Below are 24,148 nucleotides of genomic sequence, written 5' to 3'. Positions count from 1 at the left end.
ACAACATTACGCAGCAACTCCTCCGCCCTCTCTTAACACAGCTCGCACTAATACACCCGCGCACGCTCACCCACTTACACACTCGCACAGCACACTGGCCAGCTTCAGCTTGCCCCTCCATCGAGGTGCTGCTTATTGCCAGCTGAAAACGGGCACCACCTCAGACAAACTGAAAGCATCTCGGTGAATAACGGGAGAGTGTTGCTTCGCACTGGAGAAGGGGATAGTTCCATTTGAGACAGCAGCAAGTAAACAGCTACTATCAGGAACACAACAACAGCTCTCTAAAGCACAAATGCAAAACACACAGCGCAGTGAATAAGGTCAGTGAGATACGAGGATCAACAGCCGTGCGGGAATACAACGTAGAAACTTGGCTTCGAGACGGCATTCGGATTCAAGCACGATCAAGTGCAAAGCGTCTTTCTTTCTTTGCTTGCTGTCAGGCTCTTGGCTGCATCTATCAGGTACTCATGCTGCAGACAACCATCTTAACAGCACTTCAACTGCAAGGATAATATTAAACTACAAAGTCTACAGAAAAGCTTTACAACAATGTTGCCGGCACTGGAGGCTTTGAATTCTACGCACAGGCCGCATAGGCTGGGACAGTCTTCCCTGAAGCGTTGAAGGTTGAAAGGCGACCTTGCAAAGGTTCAGTAAATCAACAGGGGCATACATAAGGTGAACAGCCAGGGTCTTTTCCCCAGGACAGCGGGGTCCAAAATTGGACAGCGTACGTTTACGGTGAAAGCACAAAGGTTTAAAACTGACCTGACGGCTAACTTTTTCATACCCATAGTGGTGTGTACATGGAACAAGCTGCCAGAGCAAGTGCTAAAGTCAGGTACAATCACAACGTTTCAAAGACATTCGGTCAGGTACGTGGATACGAAAGTCGTGGAGGGATACAGGGCCAAATGAAAGCAAGTGCGACTGGTTTAGGTAAAAACACCTGGTCAGCGTGGACAATTTGGCCCAAAGGCTCTGTTGCCATGCTGTGTGGCTCTATGACCCTATGCAATTCACAATGAACTGCTTTCTGCCGATCTCACAGCATGCTGTCAGACGTGAAGCTGGTCCTAGGTACTCATGAGCTGTACAAAAAAAACGCACGACTACTAACAGAGAGAGACACAGCAATGTTCCCAGCTGTCAAGGCTGCAACAGGCAACTGAATCACAAAGGAAACTGCCCAAAGCTGAAACACTGTGAGAGGTACAACGGCTGCACATCTTCCCCTCCCAGTTCCATGGCGATATGAAGCAAACGGGCAATCTGCCCACGCGCAACGGCAAAATGATAAGCTACCATTTCTTTAACAAGCTACAGCAGCAACACACCGCCGCACTCTTGTTGTGATCGGAAAGGGACTCGTTCAAACTGTCGTCACCACGAACTTTGCCGACGAGCACAAAACAGACACTACAGAAAATTCAAAAGCTTTGAAATCCCACTTTGACACCTAGGTGAATGTCGCTGATGAATGACAGACGTTCAACGCGAAGGGTAAAAAAAACACTCTGCTGGTCAATATGTGGTCTCAGCGACCAGGTTCGCAGAATCCTGTGCTTTTGTGGAATTAAAAATGATTTCAAGACAGACTGAGGAGGCATAATCCCCCAGTATCAACATCCGTGGTGGGGGGGTACCAGATCAGAGGCTAGCAATACTGCAGCGAGTAACTCACCTCCTGTCACCCCAACGGCTGTCCACGCAGGAGCGTGATGGAATACTCTCCGCTCGCCTGGATGAGTGCACTCAAGGAGGCTGACATCATCCAGGACCAAGCAGTGCGCCTGATCGCCACGACATCCACAAACATCCACTCCCTACACCACCGACGCTTAGTCGCAGCAGTGTATACTGCCAACAAAATGCACTTCTGAAACTCACCAGAAATCCACGTAGACCACGGTCCAAACCTACGACCGCTTCCATCCGGAAGGACAGGGGCAGCGTATACATGGGAACACCGCCACCTTCAAGATCCCCTCCAAGCTACTCAAAATCCTGACTTGGAAATATTTCACCCTTCCTTCACTTTTGCTGAGTCAAAATCATGGAATTTCTTCCCTCAGGGTGATGTGGGTCACCCACAGCACATGTACTGCAGAGGCTGAAGAAGGCAGCGCACTACCACCTTCTCGACGGCAACCACGGATGGGCAAGAAATGCTGGTCCAGCCAGTGAACCCCACAGCCCACTAGTGATGACGGGATAACGTTGGAACAGACCGGGCCTTACATGAATACTGCTGGTAACAACATTCAATATCAGGGGTGGGGTGCTGAGATGGTCTCTTCTTGGAGACGATCATTTCCTGGCAATTGTGGGGCGCCAACGTTACTTGTCACTTGTCAGCCCAAGTCTGGATACCGTCCGACATTCCGTTGTACTTGTGGAGCACTGCTTCAGCATCTGACGAGCGACGTGCGACAGTCCAGGCACAAAGGACACAGTCATCCTGAAGAAAACGACAGAATGCAAATACAGCGGAAGACATCATGCAAAGGAGAACAAGTTCCTGCAGGGAAAGCGCAGCTTTGACTGCACGAAGCAAAAGTGAAAGACACAGGCAGACAGAGCGAATGAGCACGCAGTTAAAAGGACCTTGGTGGCTTCATGAATGGCAGCGTCAGAGTGCAGGGCTGCGGGCAGCCTCTGCTGGCTGCAAAAGCCTACTGCACCTGGTATTCCCAGGCGGTCTCCCATCCAAGTACTAACCAGGCCTGAGTCTGCTTAGCTTCCGAGATCAGACGAGATCGGGCGTTTTCAGACTAGTATGGCCGTAGGCGCTGACTGCCAGCATTTCTGACATCTTGCAAGCACGTAGCCCAGTTTTCATTCCCTTCTACGCACTGCGGCATTTCACTGCACCCACAAATTTATAGCGCACTATTCCTCTCCTCGTGCTCTCCAACCTATTCTCCTTCTCTCCGCTCTCACAGGCACAGACTACAACTCTTACACTCTCCAGAACAACACACTCTCACAAATCACACACCACAAACACAGTCAACGTCGTCATGGCTCGTCCCATTCTGGCCTTAACTCCATCCATCCGCGCGGCCTCACGACACCAAACATACGTCACCCCCACCGTTAACAATTCTCTCAATAACTCACCGGATAAATCGCATCAAGCCGGCGCCACTGCTTTCAGCCTTCTTCGTTATCGCACTTACATCTTCAAATCTGCCCTTCTTGCACCAGGTACTACCTCACCCACACACACACTCACTCACCCCCTCCCTCACTCATTCACTCCAAATATCTGCTCCCACATCACTGACAGTGCCCACCCTCGGGAGGCGGCTTTTTCTCCCGGACACTCTGGCCAATTCTGCTCACAGACCACCCCGGGCTCTTTTGCCACGAGTCCACGTGCTTTCTCAACATGTCTTTTCTCCTGTGTTCGCAAACAACTTTTACAAACGCCACAACCCTCTTTCCGTGTCTTGCTGGTCCTACCCACCAACCCAGCAAGCTCTCCATTACAGACACAAGATCACAACATTACGCAGCAACTCCTCCGCCCTCTCTTAACACAGCTCGCACTAATACACCCGCGCACGCTCACCCACTTACACACTCGCACAGCACACTGGCCAGCTTCAGCTTGCCCCTCCATCGAGGTGCTGCTTATTGCCAGCTGAAAACGGGCACCACCTCAGACAAACTGAAAGCATCTCGGTGAATAACGGGAGAGTGTTGCTTCGCACTGGAGAAGGGGATAGTTCCATTTGAGACAGCAGCAAGTAAACAGCTACTATCTGGAACACAACAACAGCTCTCTAAAGCACAAATGCAAAACACACAGCGCAGTGAATAAGGTCAGTGAGATACGAGGATCAACAGCCGTGCGGGAATACAACGTAGAAACTTGGCTTCGAGACGGCATTCGGATTCAAGTACGATCAAGTGCAAAGCGTCTTTCTTTCTTTGCTTGCTGTCAGGCTCTTGGCTGCATCTATCAGGTACTCATGCTGCAGACAACCATCTTAACAGCACTTCAACTGCAAGGATAATATTAAACTACAAAGTCTACAGAAAAGCTTTACAACAATGTTGCCGGCACTGGAGGCTTTGAATTCTACGCACAGGCCGCATAGGCTGGGACAGTTTTCCCTGAAGCGTTGAAGGTTGAAAGGCGACCTTACAAAGGTTCAGGAAATCAACAGGGGCATACATAAGGTGAACAGCCAGGGTCTTTTCCCCAGGACAGGGGGGTCCAAAATTGGACAGCGTACGTTTACGGTGAAAGCAGAAAGGTTTAAAACTGACCTGACAGCTAACTTTTTCATACCCATAGTGGCGTGCACATGGAACAAGCTGCCAGAGCAAGTGCTAAAGTCAGGTACAATCACAACGTTTCAAAGACATTCGGTCAGGTACGTGGATACGAAAGTCGTGGAGGGATACAGGGCCAAATGAAAGCAAGTGCGACTGGTTTAGTTAAAAACACCTGGTCAGCGTGGACAATTTGGCCCAAAGGCTCTGTTGCCATGCTGTGTGGCTCTATGACCCTATGCAATTCACAATGAACTGCTTTCTGCCGATCTCACAGCATGCTGTCAGACGTGAAGCTGGTCCTAGGTACTCATGAGCTGTACAAAAAAAACGCACGACTACTAACAGAGAGAGACACAGCAATGTTCCCAGCTGTCAAGGCTGCAACAGGCAACTGAATCACAAAGGAAACTGCCCAAAGCTGAAACACTGTGAGAGGTACAACGGCTGCACATCTTCCCCTCCCAGTTCCATGGCGATATGAAGCAAACGGGCAATCTGCCCACGCGCAACGGCAAAATTATAAGCTACCATTTCTTTAACAAGCTACAGCAGCAACACACCGCCGCACTCTTGTTGTGATCGGAAAGGGACTCGTTCAAACTGTCGTCACCATGAACTTTGCCGACGAGCACAAAACAGACACTACAGAAAATTCAAAAGCTTTGAAATCCCACTTTGACACCTAGGTGAATGTCGCTGATGAATGACAGACGTTCAACGCGAAGGGTAAAAAAAACACTCTGCTGGTCAATATGTGGTCTCAGCGACCAGGTTCGCAGAATCCTGTGCTTTTGTGGAATTAAAAATGATTTCAAGACAGACTGAGGAGGCATAATCCCCCAGTATCAACATCCGCGGTGGGGGGGTACCAGATCAGAGGCTAGCAATACTGCAGCGAGTAACTCACCTCCTGTCACCCCAACGGCTGTCCACGCAGGAGCGTGATGGAATACTCTCCGCTCGCCTGGATGAGTGCACTCAAGGAGGCTGACATCATCCAGGACCAAGCAGTGCGCCTGATCGCCACGACATCCACAAACATCCACTCCCTACACCACCGACGCTTAGTCGCAGCAGTGTATACTGCCAACAAAATGCACTTCTGAAACTCACCAGAAATCCACGTAGACCACGGTCCAAACCTACGACCGCTTCCATCCGGAAGGACAGGGGCAGCGTATACATGGGAACACCGCCACCTTCAAGATCCCCTCCAAGCTACTCAAAATCCTGACTTGGAAATATTTCACCCTTCCTTCACTTTTGCTGAGTCAAAATCATGGAATTTCTTCCCTCAGGGTGATGTGGGTCACCCACAGCACATGTACTGCAGAGGCTGAAGAAGGCAGCGCACTACCACCTTCTCGACGGCAACCACGGATGGGCAAGAAATGCTGGTCCAGCCAGTGAACCCCACAGCCCACTAGTGATGACGGGATAACGTTGGAACAGACCGGGCCTTACATGAATACTGCTGGTAACAACATTCAATATCAGGGGTGGGGTGCTGAGATGGTCTCTTGTTGGAGACGATCATTTCCTGGCAATTGTGGGGCGCCAACGTTACTTGTCACTCGTCAGCCCAAGTCTGGATACCGTCCGACATCCCGTTGTACTTGTGGAGCACTGCTTCAGCATCTGACGAGCGACGTGCGACAGTCCAGGCACAAAGGACACAGTCATCCTGAAGAAAACGACAGAATGCAAATACAGCGGAAGACATCATGCAAAGGAGAACAAGTTCCTGCAGGGAAAGCGCAGCTTTGACTGCACGAAGCAAAAGTGAAAGACACAGGCAGACAGAGCGAATGAGCACGCAGTTAAAAGGACCTTGGTGGCTTCATGAATGGCAGCGTCAGAGTGCAGGGCTGCGGGCAGCCTCTGCTGGCTGCAAAAGCCTACTGCACCTGGTATTCCCAGGCGGTCTCCCATCCAAGTACTAACCAGGCCTGAGTCTGCTTAGCTTCCGAGATCAGACGAGATCGGGCGTTTTCAGACTAGTATGGCCGTAGGCGCTGACTGCCAGCATTTCTGACATCTTGCAAGCACGTAGCCCAGTTTTCATTCCCTTCTACGCACTGCGGCATTTCACTGCACCCACAAATTTATAGCGCACTATTCCTCTCCTCGTGCTCTCCAACCTATTCTCCTTCTCTCCGCTCTCACAGGCACAGACTACAACTCTTACACTCTCCAGAACAACACACTCTCACAAATCACACACCACAAACACAGTCAACGTCGTCATGGCTCGTCCCATTCTGGCCTTAACTCCATCCATCCGCGCGGCCTCACGACACCAAACATACGTCACCCCCACCGTTAACAATTCTCTCAATAACTCACCGGATAAATCGCATCAAGCCGGCGCCACTGCTTTCAGCCTTCTTCGTTATCGCACTTACATCTTCAAATCTGCCCTTCTTGCACCAGGTACTACCTCACCCACACACACACTCACTCACCCCCTCCCTCACTCATTCACTCCAAATATCTGCTCCCACATCACTGACAGTGCCCACCCTCGGGAGGCGGCTTTTTCTCCCGGACACTCTGGCCAATTCTGCTCACAGACCACCCCGGGCTCTTTTGCCACGAGTCCACGTGCTTTCTCAACATGTCTTTTCTCCTGTGTTCGCAAACAACTTTTACAAACGCCACAACCCTCTTTCCGTGTCTTGCTGGTCCTACCCACCAACCCAGCAAGCTCTCCATTACAGACACAAGATCACAACATTACGCAGCAACTCCTCCGCCCTCTCTTAACACAGCTCGCACTAATACACCCGCGCACGCTCACCCACTTACACACTCGCACAGCACACTGGCCAGCTTCAGCTTGCCCCTCCATCGAGGTGCTGCTTATTGCCAGCTGAAAACGGGCACCACCTCAGACAAACTGAAAGCATCTCGGTGAATAACGGGAGAGTGTTGCTTCGCACTGGAGAAGGGGATAGTTCCATTTGAGACAGCAGCAAGTAAACAGCTACTATCAGGAACACAACAACAGCTCTCTAAAGCACAAATGCAAAACACACAGCGCAGTGAATAAGGTCAGTGAGATACGAGGATCAACAGCCGTGCGGGAATACAACGTAGAAACTTGGCTTCGAGACGGCATTCGGATTCAAGCACGATCAAGTGCAAAGCGTCTTTCTTTCTTTGCTTGCTGTCAGGCTCTTGGCTGCATCTATCAGGTACTCATGCTGCAGACAACCATCTTAACAGCACTTCAACTGCAAGGATAATATTAAACTACAAAGTCTACAGAAAAGCTTTACAACAATGTTGCCGGCACTGGAGGCTTTGAATTCTACGCACAGGCCGCATAGGCTGGGACAGTCTTCCCTGAAGCGTTGAAGGTTGAAAGGCGACCTTGCAAAGGTTCAGTAAATCAACAGGGGCATACATAAGGTGAACAGCCAGGGTCTTTTCCCCAGGACAGCGGGGTCCAAAATTGGACAGCGTACGTTTACGGTGAAAGCACAAAGGTTTAAAACTGACCTGACGGCTAACTTTTTCATACCCATAGTGGTGTGTACATGGAACAAGCTGCCAGAGCAAGTGCTAAAGTCAGGTACAATCACAACGTTTCAAAGACATTCGGTCAGGTACGTGGATACGAAAGTCGTGGAGGGATACAGGGCCAAATGAAAGCAAGTGCGACTGGTTTAGGTAAAAACACCTGGTCAGCGTGGACAATTTGGCCCAAAGGCTCTGTTGCCATGCTGTGTGGCTCTATGACCCTATGCAATTCACAATGAACTGCTTTCTGCCGATCTCACAGCATGCTGTCAGACGTGAAGCTGGTCCTAGGTACTCATGAGCTGTACAAAAAAAACGCACGACTACTAACAGAGAGAGACACAGCAATGTTCCCAGCTGTCAAGGCTGCAACAGGCAACTGAATCACAAAGGAAACTGCCCAAAGCTGAAACACTGTGAGAGGTACAACGGCTGCACATCTTCCCCTCCCAGTTCCATGGCGATATGAAGCAAACGGGCAATCTGCCCACGCGCAACGGCAAAATGATAAGCTACCATTTCTTTAACAAGCTACAGCAGCAACACACCGCCGCACTCTTGTTGTGATCGGAAAGGGACTCGTTCAAACTGTCGTCACCACGAACTTTGCCGACGAGCACAAAACAGACACTACAGAAAATTCAAAAGCTTTGAAATCCCACTTTGACACCTAGGTGAATGTCGCTGATGAATGACAGACGTTCAACGCGAAGGGTAAAAAAAACACTCTGCTGGTCAATATGTGGTCTCAGCGACCAGGTTCGCAGAATCCTGTGCTTTTGTGGAATTAAAAATGATTTCAAGACAGACTGAGGAGGCATAATCCCCCAGTATCAACATCCGTGGTGGGGGGGTACCAGATCAGAGGCTAGCAATACTGCAGCGAGTAACTCACCTCCTGTCACCCCAACGGCTGTCCACGCAGGAGCGTGATGGAATACTCTCCGCTCGCCTGGATGAGTGCACTCAAGGAGGCTGACATCATCCAGGACCAAGCAGTGCGCCTGATCGCCACGACATCCACAAACATCCACTCCCTACACCACCGACGCTTAGTCGCAGCAGTGTATACTGCCAACAAAATGCACTTCTGAAACTCACCAGAAATCCACGTAGACCACGGTCCAAACCTACGACCGCTTCCATCCGGAAGGACAGGGGCAGCGTATACATGGGAACACCGCCACCTTCAAGATCCCCTCCAAGCTACTCAAAATCCTGACTTGGAAATATTTCACCCTTCCTTCACTTTTGCTGAGTCAAAATCATGGAATTTCTTCCCTCAGGGTGATGTGGGTCACCCACAGCACATGTACTGCAGAGGCTGAAGAAGGCAGCGCACTACCACCTTCTCGACGGCAACCACGGATGGGCAAGAAATGCTGGTCCAGCCAGTGAACCCCACAGCCCACTAGTGATGACGGGATAACGTTGGAACAGACCGGGCCTTACATGAATACTGCTGGTAACAACATTCAATATCAGGGGTGGGGTGCTGAGATGGTCTCTTCTTGGAGACGATCATTTCCTGGCAATTGTGGGGCGCCAACGTTACTTGTCACTCGTCAGCCCAAGTCTGGATACCGTCCGACATTCCGTTGTACTTGTGGAGCACTGCTTCAGCATCTGACGAGCGACGTGCGACAGTCCAGGCACAAAGGACACAGTCATCCTGAAGAAAACGACAGAATGCAAATACAGCGGAAGACATCATGCAAAGGAGAACAAGTTCCTGCAGGGAAAGCGCAGCTTTGACTGCACGAAGCAAAAGTGAAAGACACAGGCAGACAGAGCGAATGAGCACGCAGTTAAAAGGACCTTGGTGGCTTCATGAATGGCAGCGTCAGAGTGCAGGGCTGCGGGCAGCCTCTGCTGGCTGCAAAAGCCTACTGCACCTGGTATTCCCAGGCGGTCTCCCATCCAAGTACTAACCAGGCCTGAGTCTGCTTAGCTTCCGAGATCAGACGAGATCGGGCGTTTTCAGACTAGTATGGCCGTAGGCGCTGACTGCCAGCATTTCTGACATCTTGCAAGCACGTAGCCCAGTTTTCATTCCCTTCTACGCACTGCGGCATTTCACTGCACCCACAAATTTATAGCGCACTATTCCTCTCCTCGTGCTCTCCAACCTATTCTCCTTCTCTCCGCTCTCACAGGCACAGACTACAACTCTTACACTCTCCAGAACAACACACTCTCACAAATCACACACCACAAACACAGTCAACGTCGTCATGGCTCGTCCCATTCTGGCCTTAACTCCATCCATCCGCGCGGCCTCACGACACCAAACATACGTCACCCCCACCGTTAACAATTCTCTCAATAACTCACCGGATAAATCGCATCAAGCCGGCGCCACTGCTTTCAGCCTTCTTCGTTATCGCACTTACATCTTCAAATCTGCCCTTCTTGCACCAGGTACTACCTCACCCACACACACACTCACTCACCCCCTCCCTCACTCATTCACTCCAAATATCTGCTCCCACATCACTGACAGTGCCCACCCTCGGGAGGCGGCTTTTTCTCCCGGACACTCTGGCCAATTCTGCTCACAGACCACCCCGGGCTCTTTTGCCACGAGTCCACGTGCTTTCTCAACATGTCTTTTCTCCTGTGTTCGCAAACAACTTTTACAAACGCCACAACCCTCTTTCCGTGTCTTGCTGGTCCTACCCACCAACCCAGCAAGCTCTCCATTACAGACACAAGATCACAACATTACGCAGCAACTCCTCCGCCCTCTCTTAACACAGCTCGCACTAATACACCCGCGCACGCTCACCCACTTACACACTCGCACAGCACACTGGCCAGCTTCAGCTTGCCCCTCCATCGAGGTGCTGCTTATTGCCAGCTGAAAACGGGCACCACCTCAGACAAACTGAAAGCATCTCGGTGAATAACGGGAGAGTGTTGCTTCGCACTGGAGAAGGGGATAGTTCCATTTGAGACAGCAGCAAGTAAACAGCTACTATCTGGAACACAACAACAGCTCTCTAAAGCACAAATGCAAAACACACAGCGCAGTGAATAAGGTCAGTGAGATACGAGGATCAACAGCCGTGCGGGAATACAACGTAGAAACTTGGCTTCGAGACGGCATTCGGATTCAAGTACGATCAAGTGCAAAGCGTCTTTCTTTCTTTGCTTGCTGTCAGGCTCTTGGCTGCATCTATCAGGTACTCATGCTGCAGACAACCATCTTAACAGCACTTCAACTGCAAGGATAATATTAAACTACAAAGTCTACAGAAAAGCTTTACAACAATGTTGCCGGCACTGGAGGCTTTGAATTCTACGCACAGGCCGCATAGGCTGGGACAGTTTTCCCTGAAGCGTTGAAGGTTGAAAGGCGACCTTACAAAGGTTCAGGAAATCAACAGGGGCATACATAAGGTGAACAGCCAGGGTCTTTTCCCCAGGACAGGGGGGTCCAAAATTGGACAGCGTACGTTTACGGTGAAAGCAGAAAGGTTTAAAACTGACCTGACAGCTAACTTTTTCATACCCATAGTGGCGTGCACATGGAACAAGCTGCCAGAGCAAGTGCTAAAGTCAGGTACAATCACAACGTTTCAAAGACATTCGGTCAGGTACGTGGATACGAAAGTCGTGGAGGGATACAGGGCCAAATGAAAGCAAGTGCGACTGGTTTAGTTAAAAACACCTGGTCAGCGTGGACAATTTGGCCCAAAGGCTCTGTTGCCATGCTGTGTGGCTCTATGACCCTATGCAATTCACAATGAACTGCTTTCTGCCGATCTCACAGCATGCTGTCAGACGTGAAGCTGGTCCTAGGTACTCATGAGCTGTACAAAAAAAACGCACGACTACTAACAGAGAGAGACACAGCAATGTTCCCAGCTGTCAAGGCTGCAACAGGCAACTGAATCACAAAGGAAACTGCCCAAAGCTGAAACACTGTGAGAGGTACAACGGCTGCACATCTTCCCCTCCCAGTTCCATGGCGATATGAAGCAAACGGGCAATCTGCCCACGCGCAACGGCAAAATTATAAGCTACCATTTCTTTAACAAGCTACAGCAGCAACACACCGCCGCACTCTTGTTGTGATCGGAAAGGGACTCGTTCAAACTGTCGTCACCATGAACTTTGCCGACGAGCACAAAACAGACACTACAGAAAATTCAAAAGCTTTGAAATCCCACTTTGACACCTAGGTGAATGTCGCTGATGAATGACAGACGTTCAACGCGAAGGGTAAAAAAAACACTCTGCTGGTCAATATGTGGTCTCAGCGACCAGGTTCGCAGAATCCTGTGCTTTTGTGGAATTAAAAATGATTTCAAGACAGACTGAGGAGGCATAATCCCCCAGTATCAACATCCGCGGTGGGGGGGTACCAGATCAGAGGCTAGCAATACTGCAGCGAGTAACTCACCTCCTGTCACCCCAACGGCTGTCCACGCAGGAGCGTGATGGAATACTCTCCGCTCGCCTGGATGAGTGCACTCAAGGAGGCTGACATCATCCAGGACCAAGCAGTGCGCCTGATCGCCACGACATCCACAAACATCCACTCCCTACACCACCGACGCTTAGTCGCAGCAGTGTATACTGCCAACAAAATGCACTTCTGAAACTCACCAGAAATCCACGTAGACCACGGTCCAAACCTACGACCGCTTCCATCCGGAAGGACAGGGGCAGCGTATACATGGGAACACCGCCACCTTCAAGATCCCCTCCAAGCTACTCAAAATCCTGACTTGGAAATATTTCACCCTTCCTTCACTTTTGCTGAGTCAAAATCATGGAATTTCTTCCCTCAGGGTGATGTGGGTCACCCACAGCACATGTACTGCAGAGGCTGAAGAAGGCAGCGCACTACCACCTTCTCGACGGCAACCACGGATGGGCAAGAAATGCTGGTCCAGCCAGTGAACCCCACAGCCCACTAGTGATGACGGGATAACGTTGGAACAGACCGGGCCTTACATGAATACTGCTGGTAACAACATTCAATATCAGGGGTGGGGTGCTGAGATGGTCTCTTCTTGGAGACGATCATTTCCTGGCAATTGTGGGGCGCCAACGTTACTTGTCACTTGTCAGCCCAAGTCTGGATACCGTCCGACATTCCGTTGTACTTGTGGAGCACTGCTTCAGCATCTGACGAGCGACGTGCGACAGTCCAGGCACAAAGGACACAGTCATCCTGAAGAAAACGACAGAATGCAAATACAGCGGAAGACATCATGCAAAGGAGAACAAGTTCCTGCAGGGAAAGCGCAGCTTTGACTGCACGAAGCAAAAGTGAAAGACACAGGCAGACAGAGCGAATGAGCACGCAGTTAAAAGGACCTTGGTGGCTTCATGAATGGCAGCGTCAGAGTGCAGGGCTGCGGGCAGCCTCTGCTGGCTGCAAAAGCCTACTGCACCTGGTATTCCCAGGCGGTCTCCCATCCAAGTACTAACCAGGCCTGAGTCTGCTTAGCTTCCGAGATCAGACGAGATCGGGCGTTTTCAGACTAGTATGGCCGTAGGCGCTGACTGCCAGCATTTCTGACATCTTGCAAGCACGTAGCCCAGTTTTCATTCCCTTCTACGCACTGCGGCATTTCACTGCACCCACAAATTTATAGCGCACTATTCCTCTCCTCGTGCTCTCCAACCTATTCTCCTTCTCTCCGCTCTCACAGGCACAGACTACAACTCTTACACTCTCCAGAACAACACACTCTCACAAATCACACACCACAAACACAGTCAACGTCGTCATGGCTCGTCCCATTCTGGCCTTAACTCCATCCATCCGCGCGGCCTCACGACACCAAACATACGTCACCCCCACCGTTAACAATTCTCTCAATAACTCACCGGATAAATCGCATCAAGCCGGCGCCACTGCTTTCAGCCTTCTTCGTTATCGCACTTACATCTTCAAATCTGCCCTTCTTGCACCAGGTACTACCTCACCCACACACACACTCACTCACCCCCTCCCTCACTCATTCACTCCAAATATCTGCTCCCACATCACTGACAGTGCCCACCCTCGGGAGGCGGCTTTTTCTCCCGGACACTCTGGCCAATTCTGCTCACAGACCACCCCGGGCTCTTTTGCCACGAGTCCACGTGCTTTCTCAACATGTCTTTTCTCCTGTGTTCGCAAACAACTTTTACAAACGCCACAACCCTCTTTCCGTGTCTTGCTGGTCCTACCCACCAACCCAGCAAGCTCTCCATTACAGACACAAGATCACAACATTACGCAGCAACTCCTCCGCCCTCTCTTAACACAGCTCGCACTAATACACCCGCGCACGCTCACCCACTTACACACTCGCACAGCACACTGGCCAGCTTCAGCTTGCCCCTCCATCGAGGTGCTGCTTATTGCCAGCTGAAAACGGGCACCACCTCAGACAAACTGAAAGCATCTCGGTGAATAACGGGAGAGTGTTGCTTCGCACTGGAGAAGGGGATAGTTCCATTTGAGACAGCAGCAAGTAAACAGCTACTATCTGGAACACAACAACAGCTCTCTAAAGCACAAATGCAAAACACACAGCGCAGTGAATAAGGTCAGTGAGATACGAGGATCAACAGCCGTGCGGGAATACAACGTAGAAACTTGGCTTCGAGACGGCATTCGGATTCAAGTACGATCAAGTGCAAAGCGTCTTTCTTTCTTTGCTTGCTGTCAGGCTCTTGGCTGCATCTATCAGGTACTCATGCTGCAGACAACCATCTTAACAGCACTTCAACTGCAAGGATAATATTAAACTACAAAGTCTACAGAAAAGCTTTACAACAATGTTGCCGGCACTGGAGGCTTTGAATTCTACGCACAGGCCGCATAGGCTGGGACAGTTTTCCCTGAAGCGTTGAAGGTTGAAAGGCGACCTTACAAAGGTTCAGGAAATCAACAGGGGCATACATAAGGTGAACAGCCAGGGTCTTTTCCCCAGGACAGGGGGGTCCAAAATTGGACAGCGTACGTTTACGGTGAAAGCAGAAAGGTTTAAAACTGACCTGACAGCTAACTTTTTCATACCCATAGTGGCGTGCACATGGAACAAGCTGCCAGAGCAAGTGCTAAAGTCAGGTACAATCACAACGTTTCAAAGACATTCGGTCAGGTACGTGGATACGAAAGTCGTGGAGGGATACAGGGCCAAATGAAAGCAAGTGCGACTGGTTTAGTTAAAAACACCTGGTCAGCGTGGACAATTTGGCCCAAAGGCTCTGTTGCCATGCTGTGTGGCTCTATGACCCTATGCAATTCACAATGAACTGCTTTCTGCCGATCTCACAGCATGCTGTCAGACGTGAAGCTGGTCCTAGGTACTCATGAGCTGTACAAAAAAAACGCACGACTACTAACAGAGAGAGACACAGCAATGTTCCCAGCTGTCAAGGCTGCAACAGGCAACTGAATCACAAAGGAAACTGCCCAAAGCTGAAACACTGTGAGAGGTACAACGGCTGCACATCTTCCCCTCCCAGTTCCATGGCGATATGAAGCAAACGGGCAATCTGCCCACGCGCAACGGCAAAATTATAAGCTACCATTTCTTTAACAAGCTACAGCAGCAACACACCGCCGCACTCTTGTTGTGATCGGAAAGGGACTCGTTCAAACTGTCGTCACCATGAACTTTGCCGACGAGCACAAAACAGACACTACAGAAAATTCAAAAGCTTTGAAATCCCACTTTGACACCTAGGTGAATGTCGCTGATGAATGACAGACGTTCAACGCGAAGGGTAAAAAAAACACTCTGCTGGTCAATATGTGGTCTCAGCGACCAGGTTCGCAGAATCCTGTGCTTTTGTGGAATTAAAAATGATTTCAAGACAGACTGAGGAGGCATAATCCCCCAGTATCAACATCCGCGGTGGGGGGGTACCAGATCAGAGGCTAGCAATACTGCAGCGAGTAACTCACCTCCTGTCACCCCAACGGCTGTCCACGCAGGAGCGTGATGGAATACTCTCCGCTCGCCTGGATGAGTGCACTCAAGGAGGCTGACATCATCCAGGACCAAGCAGTGCGCCTGATCGCCACGACATCCACAAACATCCACTCCCTACACCACCGACGCTTAGTCGCAGCAGTGTATACTGCCAACAAAATGCACTTCTGAAACTCACCAGAAATCCACGTAGACCACGGTCCAAACCTACGACCGCTTCCATCCGGAAGGACAGGGGCAGCGTATACATGGGAACACCGCCACCTTCAAGATCCCCTCCAAGCTACTCAAAATCCTGACTTGGAAATATTTCACCCTTCCTTCACTTTTGCTGAGTCAAAATCATGGAATTTCTTCCCTCAGGGTGATGTGGGTCACCCACAGCACATGTACTGCAGAGGCTGAAGAAGGCAGCGCACTACCACCTTCTCGACGGCAACCACGGATGGGCAAGAAATGCTGGTCCAGCCAGTGAACCCCACAGCCCACTAGTGATGACGGGATAACGTTGGAACAGACCGGGCCTTACATGAATACTGCTGGTAACAACATTCAATATCAGGGGTGGGGTGCTGAGATGGTCTCTTCTTGGAGACGATCATTTCCTGGCAATTGTGGGGCGCCAACGTTACTTGTCACTTGTCAGCCCAAGTCTGGATACCGTCCGACATTCCGTTGTACTTGTGGAGCACTGCTTCAGCATCTGACGAGCGACGTGCGACAGTCCAGGCACAAAGGACACAGTCATCCTGAAGAAAACGACAGAATGCAAATACAGCGGAAGACATCATGCAAAGGAGAACAAGTTCCTGCAGGGAAAGCGCAGCTTTGACTGCACGAAGCAAAAGTGAAAGACACAGGCAGACAGAGCGAATGAGCACGCAGTTAAAAGGACCTTGGTGGCTTCATGAATGGCAGCGTCAGAGTGCAGGGCTGCGGGCAGCCTCTGCTGGCTGCAAAAGCCTACTGCACCTGGTATTCCCAGGCGGTCTCCCATCCAAGTACTAACCAGGCCTGAGTCTGCTTAGCTTCCGAGATCAGACGAGATCGGGCGTTTTCAGACTAGTATGGCCGTAGGCGCTGACTGCCAGCATTTCTGACATCTTGCAAGCACGTAGCCCAGTTTTCATTCCCTTCTACGCACTGCGGCATTTCACTGCACCCACAAATTTATAGCGCACTATTCCTCTCCTCGTGCTCTCCAACCTATTCTCCTTCTCTCCGCTCTCACAGGCACAGACTACAACTCTTACACTCTCCAGAACAACACACTCTCACAAATCACACACCACAAACACAGTCAACGTCGTCATGGCTCGTCCCATTCTGGCCTTAACTCCATCCATCCGCGCGGCCTCACGACACCAAACATACGTCACCCCCACCGTTAACAATTCTCTCAATAACTCACCGGATAAATCGCATCAAGCCGGCGCCACTGCTTTCAGCCTTCTTCGTTATCGCACTTACATCTTCAAATCTGCCCTTCTTGCACCAGGTACTACCTCACCCACACACACACACTCACTCACCCCCTCCCTCACTCATTCACTCCAAATATCTGCTCCCACATCACTGACAGTGCCCACCCTCGGGAGGCGGCTTTTTCTCCCGGACACTCTGGCCAATTCTGCTCACAGACCACCCCGGGCTCTTTTGCCACGAGTCCACGTGCTTTCTCAACATGTCTTTTCTCCTGTGTTCGCAAACAACTTTTACAAACGCCACAACCCTCTTTCCGTGTCTTGCTGGTCCTACCCACCAACCCAGCAAGCTCTCCATTACAGACACAAGATCACAACATTACGCAGCAACTCCTCCGCCCTCTCTTAACACAGCTCGCACTAATACACCCGCGCACGCTCACCCACTTACACACTCGCACAGCACACTGGCCAGCTTCAGCTTGCCCCTCCATCGAGGTGCTGCTTATTGCCAGCTGAAAACGGGCACCACCTCAGACAAACTGAAAGCATCTCGGTGAATAACGGGAGAGTGTTGCTTCGCACTGGAGAAGGGGATAGTTCCATTTGAGACAGCAGCAAGTAAACAGCTACTATCAGGAACACAACAACAGCTCTCTAAAGCACAAATGCAAAACACACAGCGCAGTGAATAAGGTCAGTGAGATACGAGGATCAACAGCCGTGCGGGAATACAACGTAGAAACTTGGCTTCGAGACGGCATTCGGATTCAAGCACGATCAAGTGCAAAGCGTCTTTCTTTCTTTGCTTGCTGTCAGGCTCTTGGCTGCATCTATCAGGTACTCATGCTGCAGACAACCATCTTAACAGCACTTCAACTGCAAGGATAATATTAAACTACAAAGTCTACAGAAAAGCTTTACAACAATGTTGCCGGCACTGGAGGCTTTGAATTCTACGCACAGGCCGCATAGGCTGGGACAGTCTTCCCTGAAGCGTTGAAGGTTGAAAGGCGACCTTGCAAAGGTTCAGTAAATCAACAGGGGCATACATAAGGTGAACAGCCAGGGTCTTTTCCCCAGGACAGCGGGGTCCAAAATTGGACAGCGTACGTTTACGGTGAAAGCACAAAGGTTTAAAACTGACCTGACGGCTAACTTTTTCATACCCATAGTGGTGTGTACATGGAACAAGCTGCCAGAGCAAGTGCTAAAGTCAGGTACAATCACAACGTTTCAAAGACATTCGGTCAGGTACGTGGATACGAAAGTCGTGGAGGGATACAGGGCCAAATGAAAGCAAGTGCGACTGGTTTAGGTAAAAACACCTGGTCAGCGTGGACAATTTGGCCCAAAGGCTCTGTTGCCATGCTGTGTGGCTCTATGACCCTATGCAATTCACAATGAACTGCTTTCTGCCGATCTCACAGCATGCTGTCAGACGTGAAGCTGGTCCTAGGTACTCATGAGCTGTACAAAAAAAACGCACGACTACTAACAGAGAGAGACACAGCAATGTTCCCAGCTGTCAAGGCTGCAACAGGCAACTGAATCACAAAGGAAACTGCCCAAAGCTGAAACACTGTGAGAGGTACAACGGCTGCACATCTTCCCCTCCCAGTTCCATGGCGATATGAAGCAAACGGGCAATCTGCCCACGCGCAACGGCAAAATTATAAGCTACCATTTCTTTAACAAGCTACAGCAGCAACACACCGCCGCACTCTTGTTGTGATCGGAAAGGGACTCGTTCAAACTGTCGTCACCACGAACTTTGCCGACGAGCACAAAACAGACACTACAGAAAATTCAAAAGCTTTGAAATCCCACTTTGACACCTAGGTGAATGTCGCTGATGAATGACAGACGTTCAACGCGAAGGGTAAAAAAAACACTCTGCTGGTCAATATGTGGTCTCAGCGACCAGGTTCGCAGAATCCTGTGCTTTTGTGGAATTAAAAATGATTTCAAGACAGACTGAGGAGGCATAATCCCCCAGTATCAACATCCGCGGTGGGGGGGTACCAGATCAGAGGCTAGCAATACTGCAGCGAGTAACTCACCTCCTGTCACCCCAACGGCTGTCCACGCAGGAGCGTGATGGAATACTCTCCGCTCGCCTGGATGAGTGCACTCAAGGAGGCTGACATCATCCAGGACCAAGCAGTGCGCCTGATCGCCACGACATCCACAAACATCCACTCCCTACACCACCGACGCTTAGTCGCAGCAGTGTATACTGCCAACAAAATGCACTTCTGAAACTCACCAGAAATCCACGTAGACCACGGTCCAAACCTACGACCGCTTCCATCCGGAAGGACAGGGGCAGCGTATACATGGGAACACCGCCACCTTCAAGATCCCCTCCAAGCTACTCAAAATCCTGACTTGGAAATATTTCACCCTTCCTTCACTTTTGCTGAGTCAAAATCATGGAATTTCTTCCCTCAGGGTGATGTGGGTCACCCACAGCACATGTACTGCAGAGGCTGAAGAAGGCAGCGCACTACCACCTTCTCGACGGCAACCACGGATGGGCAAGAAATGCTGGTCCAGCCAGTGAACCCCACAGCCCACTAGTGATGACGGGATAACGTTGGAACAGACCGGGCCTTACATGAATACTGCTGGTAACAACATTCAATATCAGGGGTGGGGTGCTGAGATGGTCTCTTGTTGGAGACGATCATTTCCTGGCAATTGTGGGGCGCCAACGTTACTTGTCACTCGTCAGCCCAAGTCTGGATACCGTCCGACATCCCGTTGTACTTGTGGAGCACTGCTTCAGCATCTGACGAGCGACGTGCGACAGTCCAGGCACAAAGGACACAGTCATCCTGAAGAAAACGACAGAATGCAAATACAGCGGAAGACATCATGCAAAGGAGAACAAGTTCCTGCAGGGAAAGCGCAGCTTTGACTGCACGAAGCAAAAGTGAAAGACACAGGCAGACAGAGCGAATGAGCACGCAGTTAAAAGGACCTTGGTGGCTTCATGAATGGCAGCGTCAGAGTGCAGGGCTGCGGGCAGCCTCTGCTGGCTGCAAAAGCCTACTGCACCTGGTATTCCCAGGCGGTCTCCCATCCAAGTACTAACCAGGCCTGAGTCTGCTTAGCTTCCGAGATCAGACGAGATCGGGCGTTTTCAGACTAGTATGGCCGTAGGCGCTGACTGCCAGCATTTCTGACATCTTGCAAGCACGTAGCCCAGTTTTCATTCCCTTCTACGCACTGCGGCATTTCACTGCACCCACAAATTTATAGCGCACTATTCCTCTCCTCGTGCTCTCCAACCTATTCTCCTTCTCTCCGCTCTCACAGGCACAGACTACAACTCTTACACTCTCCAGAACAACACACTCTCACAAATCACACACCACAAACACAGTCAACGTCGTCATGGCTCGTCCCATTCTGGCCTTAACTCCATCCATCCGCGCGGCCTCACGACACCAAACATACGTCACCCCCACCGTTAACAATTCTCTCAATAACTCACCGGATAAATCGCATCAAGCCGGCGCCACTGCTTTCAGCCTTCTTCGTTATCGCACTTACATCTTCAAATCTGCCCTTCTTGCACCAGGTACTACCTCACCCACACACACACTCACTCACACCCTCCCTCACTCATTCACTCCAAATATCTGCTCCCACATCACTGACAGTGCCCACCCTCGGGAGGCGGCTTTTTCTCCCGGACACTCTGGCCAATTCTGCTCACAGACCACCCCGGGCTCTTTTGCCACGAGTCCACGTGCTTTCTCAACATGTCTTTTCTCCTGTGTTCGCAAACAACTTTTACAAACGCCACAACCCTCTTTCCGTGTCTTGCTGGTCCTACCCACCAACCCAGCAAGCTCTCCATTACAGACACAAGATCACAACATTACGCAGCAACTCCTCCGCCCTCTCTTAACACAGCTCGCACTAATACACCCGCGCACGCTCACCCACTTACACACTCGCACAGCACACTGGCCAGCTTCAGCTTGCCCCTCCATCGAGGTGCTGCTTATTGCCAGCTGAAAACGGGCACCACCTCAGACAAACTGAAAGCATCTCGGTGAATAACGGGAGAGTGTTGCTTCGCACTGGAGAAGGGGATAGTTCCATTTGAGACAGCAGCAAGTAAACAGCTACTATCAGGAACACAACAACAGCTCTCTAAAGCACAAATGCAAAACACACAGCGCAGTGAATAAGGTCAGTGAGATACGAGGATCAACAGCCGTGCGGGAATACAACGTAGAAACTTGGCTTCGAGACGGCATTCGGATTCAAGCACGATCAAGTGCAAAGCGTCTTTCTTTCTTTGCTTGCTGTCAGGCTCTTGGCTGCATCTATCAGGTACTCATGCTGCAGACAACCATCTTAACAGCACTTCAACTGCAAGGATAATATTAAACTACAAAGTCTACAGAAAAGCTTTACAACAATGTTGCCGGCACTGGAGGCTTTGAATTCTACGCACAGGCCGCATAGGCTGGGACAGTCTTCCCTGAAGCGTTGAAGGTTGAAAGGCGACCTTGCAAAGGTTCAGTAAATCAACAGGGGCATACATAAGGTGAACAGCCAGGGTCTTTTCCCCAGGACAGCGGGGTCCAAAATTGGACAGCGTACGTTTACGGTGAAAGCACAAAGGTTTAAAACTGACCTGACGGCTAACTTTTTCATACCCATAGTGGTGTGTACATGGAACAAGCTGCCAGAGCAAGTGCTAAAGTCAGGTACAATCACAACGTTTCAAAGACATTCGGTCAGGTACGTGGATACGAAAGTCGTGGAGGGATACAGGGCCAAATGAAAGCAAGTGCGACTGGTTTAGGTAAAAACACCTGGTCAGCGTGGACAATTTGGCCCAAAGGCTCTGTTGCCATGCTGTGTGGCTCTATGACCCTATGCAATTCACAATGAACTGCTTTCTGCCGATCTCACAGCATGCTGTCAGACGTGAAGCTGGTCCTAGGTACTCATGAGCTGTACAAAAAAAACGCACGACTACTAACAGAGAGAGACACAGCAATGTTCCCAGCTGTCAAGGCTGCAACAGGCAACTGAATCACAAAGGAAACTGCCCAAAGCTGAAACACTGTGAGAGGTACAACGGCTGCACATCTTCCCCTCCCAGTTCCATGGCGATATGAAGCAAACGGGCAATCTGCCCACGCGCAACGGCAAAATGATAAGCTACCATTTCTTTAACAAGCTACAGCAGCAACACACCGCCGCACTCTTGTTGTGATCGGAAAGGGACTCGTTCAAACTGTCGTCACCACGAACTTTGCCGACGAGCACAAAACAGACACTACAGAAAATTCAAAAGCTTTGAAATCCCACTTTGACACCTAGGTGAATGTCGCTGATGAATGACAGACGTTCAACGCGAAGGGTAAAAAAAACACTCTGCTGGTCAATATGTGGTCTCAGCGACCAGGTTCGCAGAATCCTGTGCTTTTGTGGAATTAAAAATGATTTCAAGACAGACTGAGGAGGCATAATCCCCCAGTATCAACATCCGTGGTGGGGGGGTACCAGATCAGAGGCTAGCAATACTGCAGCGAGTAACTCACCTCCTGTCACCCCAACGGCTGTCCACGCAGGAGCGTGATGGAATACTCTCCGCTCGCCTGGATGAGTGCACTCAAGGAGGCTGACATCATCCAGGACCAAGCAGTGCGCCTGATCGCCACGACATCCACAAACATCCACTCCCTACACCACCGACGCTTAGTCGCAGCAGTGTATACTGCCAACAAAATGCACTTCTGAAACTCACCAGAAATCCACGTAGACCACGGTCCAAACCTACGACCGCTTCCATCCGGAAGGACAGGGGCAGCGTATACATGGGAACACCGCCACCTTCAAGATCCCCTCCAAGCTACTCAAAATCCTGACTTGGAAATATTTCACCCTTCCTTCACTTTTGCTGAGTCAAAATCATGGAATTTCTTCCCTCAGGGTGATGTGGGTCACCCACAGCACATGTACTGCAGAGGCTGAAGAAGGCAGCGCACTACCACCTTCTCGACGGCAACCACGGATGGGCAAGAAATGCTGGTCCAGCCAGTGAACCCCACAGCCCACTAGTGATGACGGGATAACGTTGGAACAGACCGGGCCTTACATGAATACTGCTGGTAACAACATTCAATATCAGGGGTGGGGTGCTGAGATGGTCTCTTCTTGGAGACGATCATTTCCTGGCAATTGTGGGGCGCCAACGTTACTTGTCACTTGTCAGCCCAAGTCTGGATACCGTCCGACATTCCGTTGTACTTGTGGAGCACTGCTTCAGCATCTGACGAGCGACGTGCGACAGTCCAGGCACAAAGGACACAGTCATCCTGAAGAAAACGACAGAATGCAAATACAGCGGAAGACATCATGCAAAGGAGAACAAGTTCCTGCAGGGAAAGCGCAGCTTTGACTGCACGAAGCAAAAGTGAAAGACACAGGCAGACAGAGCGAATGAGCACGCAGTTAAAAGGACCTTGGTGGCTTCATGAATGGCAGCGTCAGAGTGCAGGGCTGCGGGCAGCCTCTGCTGGCTGCAAAAGCCTACTGCACCTGGTATTCCCAGGCGGTCTCCCATCCAAGTACTAACCAGGCCTGAGTCTGCTTAGCTTCCGAGATCAGACGAGATCGGGCGTTTTCAGACTAGTATGGCCGTAGGCGCTGACTGCCAGCATTTCTGACATCTTGCAAGCACGTAGCCCAGTTTTCATTCCCTTCTACGCACTGCGGCATTTCACTGCACCCACAAATTTATAGCGCACTATTCCTCTCCTCGTGCTCTCCAACCTATTCTCCTTCTCTCCGCTCTCACAGGCACAGACTACAACTCTTACACTCTCCAGAACAACACACTCTCACAAATCACACACCACAAACACAGTCAACGTCGTCATGGCTCGTCCCATTCTGGCCTTAACTCCATCCATCCGC

General features: G+C 50.6%; 7 non-coding genes across 7 annotated transcripts; all 7 read right to left on the bottom strand.

Moving 5' to 3' along the window:
- Positions 1-2,678: 2,678 nt before the first annotated feature.
- LOC132211070 (5S ribosomal RNA) lies at positions 2,679-2,797 on the bottom strand. The gene has a single exon (XR_009447377.1). It is a non-coding gene; the product is annotated as a 5S ribosomal RNA (ribosomal RNA).
- Positions 2,798-6,191: 3,394 nt separating this feature from the next.
- Positions 6,192-6,310, bottom strand: LOC132211069 (5S ribosomal RNA). The gene has a single exon (XR_009447376.1). It is a non-coding gene; the product is annotated as a 5S ribosomal RNA (ribosomal RNA).
- A 3,394-nt stretch (positions 6,311-9,704) lies between these two features.
- On the bottom strand, positions 9,705-9,823 carry LOC132211068 (5S ribosomal RNA). The gene has a single exon (XR_009447375.1). It is a non-coding gene; the product is annotated as a 5S ribosomal RNA (ribosomal RNA).
- Positions 9,824-13,217: 3,394 nt separating this feature from the next.
- On the bottom strand, positions 13,218-13,336 carry LOC132211067 (5S ribosomal RNA). Its single transcript, XR_009447374.1, has one exon. It is a non-coding gene; the product is annotated as a 5S ribosomal RNA (ribosomal RNA).
- Positions 13,337-16,730: 3,394 nt separating this feature from the next.
- LOC132211066 (5S ribosomal RNA) lies at positions 16,731-16,849 on the bottom strand. The gene has a single exon (XR_009447373.1). It is a non-coding gene; the product is annotated as a 5S ribosomal RNA (ribosomal RNA).
- A 3,396-nt stretch (positions 16,850-20,245) lies between these two features.
- LOC132211065 (5S ribosomal RNA) lies at positions 20,246-20,364 on the bottom strand. The gene has a single exon (XR_009447372.1). It is a non-coding gene; the product is annotated as a 5S ribosomal RNA (ribosomal RNA).
- Positions 20,365-23,758: 3,394 nt separating this feature from the next.
- Positions 23,759-23,877, bottom strand: LOC132211064 (5S ribosomal RNA). Its single transcript, XR_009447371.1, has one exon. It is a non-coding gene; the product is annotated as a 5S ribosomal RNA (ribosomal RNA).
- Between the last annotated feature and the right edge of the window lie 271 nt (positions 23,878-24,148).

The sequence above is a fragment of the Stegostoma tigrinum genome, chromosome 27 (genome assembly GCF_030684315.1).
Source record: "Stegostoma tigrinum isolate sSteTig4 chromosome 27, sSteTig4.hap1, whole genome shotgun sequence".
NCBI lineage: Eukaryota > Metazoa > Chordata > Chondrichthyes > Orectolobiformes > Stegostomatidae > Stegostoma > Stegostoma tigrinum.
The sequence above is the reverse complement of the archived record's forward strand: the minus strand, read 5'-3'. Positions and strand labels throughout refer to the sequence as shown.